Source organism: Piliocolobus tephrosceles, unplaced genomic scaffold (genome assembly GCF_002776525.5).
Source record: "Piliocolobus tephrosceles isolate RC106 unplaced genomic scaffold, ASM277652v3 unscaffolded_19, whole genome shotgun sequence".
NCBI classification, from domain to species: domain Eukaryota; kingdom Metazoa; phylum Chordata; class Mammalia; order Primates; family Cercopithecidae; genus Piliocolobus; species Piliocolobus tephrosceles.
This window is the reverse complement of record NW_022300975.1, coordinates 3,825,824-3,836,039: the sequence shown is the minus strand read 5'-3', so window position 1 is coordinate 3,836,039 and position 10,216 is coordinate 3,825,824. Positions and strand designations below refer to the sequence as shown.

The following is a 10,216-nucleotide window of genomic DNA, read 5'->3' as shown; positions in this document are numbered from 1 at the left end:
GGAATTAGGGCTACTCTTATCCAGTATGAACTCATATTAATAATTGTATCTGCAAAGGCCCTATTTCCAAATAAGATCACATTCATAGGTACCAAGGGTAAGGATTTCAACATATCATTGAGGGGATACATTTCAACCCACAGTGCCTTGAAAGATAGAAGTGAGAGAAAAATCCTCCCACTGGGGATAGCTTTAAACAGTGCACTTGGTCATCTAGGTAGGGTGTAGAAGGAGAAGTGGCTTAAGCCAGGAATATACATAGACTCATATGCAAGGTGAATGATTTGGCTAGTTGGACAGGGGTCTGGAAGATCAGAGACAAAAACATACGGGGAAAAGACATGGGAATGGAGCATGGTAGTAGCTCAATGAGGATTACAAAGACTCAGCCCCTTCGTCTCATTTTAGCAACAATTTTAAATGGCCAACCTCATTGCAAATTATAGATATACAAAAGGATTTGGAGAGAAGAGGACTGATTTGGGATGTTACAGGAGTTCAGCATAGAGGGCTCGCTAGCACCCAGCACCTGAATGAGTGCTAGGCATGGTAAAAGTACTTGATAAATGTAAAGGGCGAATAAATGACTGCTAAGTTTTGGCTCCTGCTACTGACTACATTGTGGTGCCATTTATTGAACTGGGGAAGACTGAGGGAGAAATTGCTTTGGTGAGGTGACAGAGCAATCAAGACAGTTTTTCCCATGCTGAAGCTTTCTTTCTGCAGGCTTTCTCTTGTGCCTGAAGAGCTGCTGGCCACAAGCATGAACAAATTAAAATATTGGGGATACATCCCTCAACCCATGGAAGGAGTATGTGATAGCTGGTGGACGAATGCCTCCGCCTCTCCCTCCCTGCTGGTGGAATAATTCTGAGGCATGGTTCAACTTTCTCAGAGAATCCTCAGTGAGAATGAGCTCCATTTGAACACAGTGGTGGCCAGCTTAACAAAGCCTTTACTGGCTTTTTCATTACCCCACCTCTCTTTCACTCACTTCCTCACTTGTGTTTCCTGAAATCCCCTTCCAAATAAATGCTCGCCTTGGGCTTGTAGAGGATACACAAACTAAGGCAAACAATAATGATGAGAACGTCAGGCCTTGGGTCTACAGATCATCTTTGTCTAAAGTTCTCTCCCTTGTCTCTCCATCCAGGTTCTTAACATTCTTTAAAACTCAGTTCAAATCTCACTCTTCATGTAACACCTCTAATCTCAAGTGGCCCCTTAGTGCTAAGTAGCAATTCTAATTTCTCTAATCCACTTTTTTGCCTGCTCCTAGACAACTATTTCATAACTTTACCTCTTTCTCAAAACCTCAGAACTCTATTCAGCCACCGATTTGGATTGTTATGACTATTCGTTTGTGACTAGAGTCCATTTTGGCTGGAACTGGTTTGAACTGCAACACCATGCTCCTTATCCTCGATTTCTGTTGTTGAATTTTCTTCCTCTGTTGTGAAGAAATGAGAATTAATCCGAATAGAATTCCTATACCCTCCCAACATAACATCTACCCACTTCCTGCATCTGGACCCATAACCCTGCTCTCTCCCCGCAACTCCATTAATATAAATGAACTGTCTTTGCTTCTGTGCAAAGCCACCTACTTCCCTTGGGCCCTGTACACCATCCTTTCTCTACTATTCAGGACATCGCTCTAGCAATTGTCCCTTTTGTTTCTCCATCATCAAATTTTCCTTCTCTACTACATAATTCCCTCTAAATAATTTTTAGAGGGAATAAAACATGTTTATTTCTCACAATTTAAAAACAAAACAAAAAACGATAACATAACCCCATATTTCCCTCCAGTCACCACTCATTCCTCTGTTTCCCTTTTTTCAAAACTCTTGGAGAGTTATATGTGTTTGCTATCTTTCATTACCTCTCCCTTCATTCTAAATGGTTTGCACTTTACAGAAGTTTTTATTTTCACTGTTAAACCAAAGCAGTTCCTACCAGGAACACAAACAACCTTTATGAAGCTAAATTCCATGGTTGATCCTCAGTCCTCAGCTACTGGGTCACATGACATGATTAACACTTTCTTCTGGACACATTTTTCTCACGTGGCCTCTGGATCATCTCTCCTCATTCATAGTTCTAGTTCTCTTTCGTTTGTTCCTCCTAATGTCTCCGATCTCTAAGTAGAGTATCTTATACCCTAACTTTGCTCTTCTCCTTTATATATCTGTTCTTATCTTCTCTTTTCTTCTTTCCCCATTTTTTCCTATCTGTCCCATCTTATCTGTTTTTGTGATCTTAAATGCTTTCTTTATGGAGATGAGACTCCCAGATTTGGATCTGCAATCTGGATCTCTTTCCTCAATTCCAGAATCATACATCCAACTGCTTAAATGTCATCTTCCCCTTGCTTTCAAATGACTTCACATTTATTAAAGTCCAACTATGAACTTCTGCTTTACACTAAAGACCTGCTCCTCCTCTTTTCTGTCTCAATAAATTTCAACCAATCCATTAGCAAATGCCATCAGCTCTACCTTCAAAAAAATACATAAAAACAACAACAACAGTGTGTGCCTCCTCCTCACCACTTCCACTGCTATGTCGATACTTTCACCCACCACTGGATGTTTGCACTGACTTTTTACAGGTCTCACTGCCTCTGCCCTTCACTCCTGGCAGCCTATACTCAATACATCCAGGGCCAGCATCATAGGCATGTGACTCGTGCAGTCACACAGGGCCCCTCACTCACAAGGACCCAGTGCTCGGTTTAAGGCTGTGCTGTTGCCATCTTGAAATTCTTGATAATTTTTGAACAAATAGCCTCACACTTTCATTTCTCACCAGGTCCTTCAAACTGTAGCCAGTCCTGAATGCACCCAACTGGGTCTTTTAAATCATAAACCAGATCATATCACATCTCTGCTCAAGACACTACAAAGGCTTCCTACCTCATTCAGAATAAAAGGCAAAAGCCCTACAATGGCCTCCAGGGACACATGTGACACTTCTCCCCACCTCTCACCTCTCTGATCTCATCTTCTATCACTCTGCCTTTTGCACATTCCTTGATGTTTCTCAAACACACTAAGAACACTTTCAACCTTAGGGCCCTTGCATAGCTTTTTCTTCTGACTGCTGCACTCTTACTTGAACATTGCATGACTTGCTCTCATGTTTTCTTCAAGCCAAATTATAAGTGAAGCCTTCTCAGATTACTCTAAATAAAATAGAAATCAACATCAACCCCTTGGCACTCTGGTGCTTTCTACCCACTTTATCCTGCTTTATTTATTTATTTATGACAGGGTCTCACTGTCACGCAGGCTGGAGTACAGTGGTGCGATCATGGCTCACTGCAGTCTCAAACTCCTGGGCTCAAGCAGTCCTCCCACCTCAGCTTCCCAAGTAGCTGGGACTATAGGCATGAACCACCATGCCTGGCTATTTTTGTTGCTGTTGTTGAGGCAGGGTCTTACTATGTTGCCCAGGCTGGTCTCAATCTCCTGAGCTCAGGCAATCCTCCCACCTCAGCCTCCCAAAGTGCTGGGATCACAGGCATGAACCACCCACCCACTGCCCAGCTCACCTGCTTTATTTTTTACCTTATATCTATCACAAGCTGACATTCATTCTTACTTAATTACTTATATATAGCCTGTATGCCTCTGCAAATCTAAAATGTAAGCTTCCCAGCCTCAGGGATATTGCGCTGTTCTTTGTGATATTTCTCTCACCTGGGGCACTGCATACCACATAGTATTTGTTGAATGAATGAATGAATGAATGAATGTACACATCATATTGAGAGGCAGGCAGCATTGCTTCCATGCCCATGTTGTGTATACACTTCAGGTAAGCTAATGGCAGTGAAACTGATGTCACTTCTCAAGTATCTTGAAAGCATCAGAGAGAAAGTGTTTCAAAAGAGCAAAGGAGTGACTCTAGTCCAACTGAAGACACAGCCATTCATGTGACAATTGTCTTCTATTTCTTTGAGAGCTGCTGTACTGCTGCCTCATGACCATCTTTAACTTTTCTACTGTTACTTAATGTTTTTACACATTGAAATATGATTTCCTCAACCCCAAGGCTCTCCCTGAAGATAGAAAATTCTTCCTTACGACCCAGAAGAGCACACTCTGGGTCTACTCACTCTGTCAATGTGGGATGATTAGTTAGTTGTCAACACCACAAGACTCTCCTCATCTGATGGATGTAGACGTACCAGAGTTTCAAACTTTCAGAGGAAGAGCCAGAAATGTTCATCGAGAATACATTTGTGCCGTTTAATTAAAGCTCTCTGCAATGGATGTATTGCTGGTGCTCTGTTCAGTTCCTCTTTACCTGCTTCTGCACTCATGCTGTGATGGGAGCTGTGAGTACTGATGGATGCCCCTTTCTCCTGAGAATTGCTCTTGGCCAGTGCTAGCACAGGAAGCTCTACCTCTTTCCCTTCTCACCAAACCTTGGGCCAAGGACTAATTGACCCAGGTAGGGCAACCCCATGACTTGGGATGGCATTAACCCTGTGGTGCAATTTGTGCTCCAGAGCTTCCCCGTGGGTGAGACGGAAGCACGTGTCCTGTTGTGTCCACAGCTACACTCAGCCTTTTTTGCTCACTCAATCCCCATTTTGGCCTATGTCTTCAGAAACTAAACCGAAGGCACTATCCAAAGATTACTTGTGTATTTCTTGTAGAAGCCCCCACTCCACCCACACACATATACATTCCTTAAATAGATTCCTATGACCTACCAGATGAAGCCCAGGCTTCCTATCTGGACATTAGGTCTTTGCATGGTCAGTCAGGTCTCTGTCTTTCAAGATTTATTTTTCACTATCATACACCATATTAACTTACTCGGGGCTGACTATTTTACATTCTCTCCCAGCCCTGCACATTCTTTGCAAAGGCCTCCCCTGCCTTGCCTGAATGATGAACACTCTATTCCTTATTCAAGACTCTAATATCACTTCCCCTGTGAAGGCTCCTCAGATGCCTCTAGGCTCAGTAGGTGCCACTCCTCAGTTCCCTACAGCATATGGTGTCAATGACAACAGTGATATGCTTGTCTGATTCCTCCACTTAACTGTGAACTTTTTGCTGTTGTTAATAAAGATGTTTATTTTGCATTTTATACAGAACAGCCTGAAGTCTGCATCATGACTTGATGGTTACCCAGGGATTTACGTGTGTCCAACTGAACACCGTGGTTCTGGGATTGGGGATCCACACAAACAAAGGCAGGAGTTTGGAGGGAAGAAGGGGGCACAGCAGGAGTGTATCTCAAGCCTACCTCAAAGGCAGCAGAGCATTCCGAGTTGCTGAAAACCTGTGCAAATGGGGCCTCTAAAACAAACATTGAGCTGTGAACTCTTGGGGAAGGTACGGGAAAAGGATGTTGATAAATAAGGGGGCATTTTCTTGAGGCAGTGGATGAGGAGGGAGGCTTACTATTTTTAATGCCCTCAGCCCCAGGACATGATAATCAGAGGAGATCATGTCCAATCTTGAATCAGTTCCCTGTTCAAAAAGAGGTGCTAATACCCCAGGGACCAGACTCTGAAAATACCATGCTGGTCATTCCTGAGTCCCTGTTCTATGCCCCACAACATATTAGAAGGGTAAGGGAAAGTCAGAGGGTAGTGGCTTGTGCTCTGTGGAAGTATAAAACCTTAGTTCATATTAAGCACTGACAAAACCCAATCAGTGAGACCACAGATCCGTTGAGACGTTTCTAGTAGGGACCAAGAGTAGGAGGTCCGGAACATCCTCAGCTTGGGATACAACAGGTGTGGAAAGTCTGGGAGGAGGTGAGTATTAAAGTAATGGGAAACAGAACACTCCCAGGCCTTAATTTTAATTGGATAGTTTTAAAAATCGAAATAGAATCTAACATTGGGTGCCAGTCACCACAAATGCCATGCCTTTATGGTCACTTGGTATCTTAAAAATTTGCCAAAGCATGCCTGTCTGGCTAACCAAAAGGTCTTTCTAGGAGGTGTTCGTGTGCACGAGAGAGTGCCAAGGGGCTTGGTACTGCTGAATCCAATGTGACTCCTATGGAAACAGAAGGGGCAGAGTCTTGGTTAGCTGGCTTGTTGAGGTTTGACAGAGAAGAAGCAAAAGCTCCAAAGTGACTGTAGATTCTCTGCAACTGGCTTTGACCTAGAGAAAGAGGAGCCACATTCTCACTCTAGAGACAGAGAGGGACCAAACCTAAACCACAGCACATGCATTAGTTCTGGTCATCCTACAGTTGATGGGCAATTCATACCAGGCACAGGGAGGGAGCTGGTTAGGGAAGAAGGGATCATTTTTCATTTTTTAAACTCTGAATTAATATTTTAACCTCAAACATATTATCAGTGCCTCAGATATAATTTAATCTTAAGTCTTTAAAGGCCCCCTGAAACAACAATATACATTTTTTAAGGCTTCCTCACTTTCTGATAGTCAGTTTCCCCCAGTATCCAGTTTTATCCTGACATAGAGTCCACAGACTTCATCAGACCACCTGTGCTCATGGACTTGGGTCTTTCTAGAGGAAAGCCTTGGGCTCGGCTCCAGATGAGCTGTGCCAGTCCACCCAATGCCTGTGATGCCCCAAACAGGACCGCCTAGCAATGTATCTCCGTCATGCTATAGTACTGGAGAGCACCCCACCATGAGCGTCTACTTTGGGCCTAGGATTCTTGGCCTTACTCTAATCTCAGAGGATATTGGGCACAATCTTGTATAGCTGAGCAACCAACTTAAACATGGGATCATTATGCGGCGTTTCAGAGCAAACTCTTGCTGACAGGTACATTGTGGCTCAGTCTTCCTTAGCACTGCATGGCCATAGCCTGGAACAACCCATCTCGAGTTGAAAGTACTCTCATAACTTCTCATCTGACACATCTTTGCCAACTTCCTTCTGTAGTTGTGTTAGCCAGACAAGCACTTCCTGATTTGCCAGTCCATGTAGAGGACCTGCCAGCCCGTTCGTGGCTGCTGCAAAGGACAGGGAAGGGTCTGAAAGGGCACTGCCCGCCAAATGGCTGCTATAAGCACTCACATTGCTGTGCTCATGGTCACTGTGGATGGTGAGCTACAGGTGCATGAGCTCAGTGAACTGAGCATCAGTATAGCCTAACATGTTGGTGAAACTGTGGGACCAGTCCAGCTTAGAGTCAGTGGCCCCAATACCGCTGCCCTCTCAGTAGAGATTTCGGTAGACCTTTTCTGTAACACAAGGTAGCTTTGTGATTAGATATACATGGTCTTCATAAATCAACTCCCAGTACTTGGTTCGGCTGGCACCCTCTGGATGTGCTCGGGGAAAGCTGTTTAGGGCTGCCATGGCTTCACTGAGCTCAAACATGGGTATAGATTGGTGGGAACGTTGTCCAGCATGGTGACCACATGGGAAGGTAGAGCTGCCCTCTTTGCCCACTGCCAAGATACCTGTTCCTCTCTTGGGGTCTGTCCAGTTACCAGCAGCCAAAATAAGTCCCCTGGGTAGGGGTCCTTCCCCACCCTTAGCCTTGGGTAGCAGTTTTTGGTATTCAGGGATACTAAAGCCTTGGAAACAGAAACCTTCATGAGGATCAAGAACAGATGTTTTATACACCAGTCCCTTAATGCCTCTCATGCCACCATACATTGTGTCTGCAGCGATTTGGCCCACCACCTTCTTGCCATGTCACTGCCTGAAGGTCTTAATTCTGGCCTGCTCCTTAACTATCAGCTCAGCCAATAAGTCTTTCAAATTCTTGGAGGAAGCACTGGCATGCCAGGCAGCAAGAACAAGACAAGATGCACTGTTGCTTCCCAAGAGCCTGGCAGCCGCACTGGGTAAAACCATGGTGAGTGACCTCTGCGATCTGGTGGAGAGGGAAGAAAGGGGAGAGCTGCAGCAGGAACAGGAACTACCACCATGGCACCAGAGACGGCAATGGGTGGACAAGGTTGAAAGGAGGCAGCTGAGGGAATGTGTAGATGAACCCGCAGCAGGTGCTCAGCCGGGGGTCCTCAGCAAGGCCCTGCCCACTGCCAACTATGAACTTATTAAAAGTGACTTTCCAATAGTTCTTAGCAGCATGTAGAGTAGAAGATAGAACAATGTATATCTTCAGAATGCACAGAGACAATGTATTTTTGGATTACAAATAAATCAATTTAAGACCTATTGCTTCTGACAATGATTTGCAAATTGAGAAAATTCTGGAAAAATAGACATCCAACAAGTTAATAGTGATTATACCTAATGACAGGGTTACTGGTGGGGTTTTGTTTATTTGTATGTTCTTATTTGTTTCTTGTTTCTTATGTCAGCAAGTTTTGAATAGCATATGCAAATGATGATCCCAATAATAAAAACTATTGTGTTTATTCATAAGAGTTAATGTTTATAGAAAGAGAGATGAGAATGTTTTTGGACAGATTAGGATTTAAACAAAAATGTTAAACAGAATACAAAATATGTTTTTTCTCCTGTTGTCTAGCTTTTGTGCAGGGAACACATGTTGCTTTTATAATAAGAAATATACATTTTAAGTTTCAAAATTACTTAGAAAGATTTTGTAAATAATCTAAAAGAAAATAAATGTGTTTGGTAAATCCATTTCTGGGTTTACAGTAGTGTTGAATAGCCCAGCCAAACAACACATGACCTGAATCGAATACAAGTTTACTTGACTCACTCACTTATTCCAGAAGGGTGACCACATTCTTTTATGTTACTACATGTCATCAGTGCCTGTAAGAGACAGAAGTCTTTGAATGGTGTTAAGGTTTTTCATTGGTTTTCTTGTATTCTTAACATTTTATGGTCAAGGTCCTTTGATGTGGGTTCATCCCATAATACTTGTGATGAATGAAAATACATGAACATGGAAGGAAAAACAGGAATGAATTGAGAAAAATCACATCATTCCAGGTAGTCTGTCTCTCCAAAAAAAAAAAAAAAAAAAAAAATCATCAAACTAAACCACATGGTATTAAAATTCATTCCTAAATGCTCAGCACAAATAAACTTCTGACTCTTTTTTCTTGGAGAGGAAACTAATGAAAGTGATGACAATATTTAAGATGAGATCTTAGCTTTACATATTCTATGTTGAGAAGTCTTTTCATTAAATATTAATTTGTCCGAACAGCTTTCACCTTTTCCTCTCTATAAAATATTATTTAGGCCAGGCGTGGTGGCTCACGCCTGTAATCCCAGCACTTTGGGAGGCCGAGGCAGGTGGATCACTTGAGGTCAGGAGCTCGAGACCAGCCTGGCCAACATGATGAAACCCCGTCTCTACTAAATATATTTTTAAAAAATTAGCTGGGCATGGTGGTGCATGCCTGCAATCTCAGCTACTTGGGAGGCTGAGGCACGAAAATTGCTTGAACCCAGGGGGTGGAGGTTGCAGTGAGCCAAGATTGTGCCACTGCATTCCAGCCTGGGAGACAGAGCGAGACTCCGTCTCAAAAATAAATAAATAAATGCATACATATTATTTAATTATCAGTTCATGATTTAAGGGATACAATACTGTGTTTTCATTTTTGGGATCATAATGTTATATATTGTTACTCTAATAATTCGATCTCGGCTTACTAATAATTCACTAATAAGTGAACTTATTCACTAATAGTGAACTTACTAATAAGTTCACTAATAATTTAGAGATTTTCTGCACGTTTTAAGGGATAATATGATAGGAAGGGTGAGCTACATGTTTTGATTCCATAATTTTAAGAAATTTGTTTGGTAAGGCATATTCAAATGAACTGTAATGACACCTTATTTCCGCAGTGCCTTTCATCTGAAGATCTCAAAACATCCAACATTTTGAACACATTATTAAACTATTCTCACTGTGACAAAAGTACTATATTTTAGAAATATTTAAATTTTTCCATTCTTTATCCTCCCTAGATTTGTTGATGCCTTTGGAATTTTCAAAGAAAATGTTGTTCATATTTAATAGGCAATTTGGAAAATATTTTATAATGTAACTTAGTTTCTACAGTAGCACACAAAGTATATGGGGGCATATTCTTAGCTCAACCAGCATAACAAAAAAAAAAAAAAAAAAAAAAAGAATTAAAACTACCTGTAATTCCAGCACTTTGGGAGGCCAAGGCAGGAGGATTGCTTGAGGCCAGGAGTTCGAGACCACCCCGGGATAACATAGCAAGATCTTGTCGCTACAAAAAAAATAAAATAAAATAAAAATTAACTGGGTGTGGTGGAACATGCTTGT

General features: G+C 42.2%; 1 pseudogene; it reads right to left on the bottom strand.

Moving 5' to 3' along the window:
• Positions 1-6,451: 6,451 nt before the first annotated feature.
• LOC111542897 lies at positions 6,452-7,821 on the bottom strand (annotated as a pseudogene).
• Positions 7,822-10,216: the final 2,395 nt, after the last annotated feature.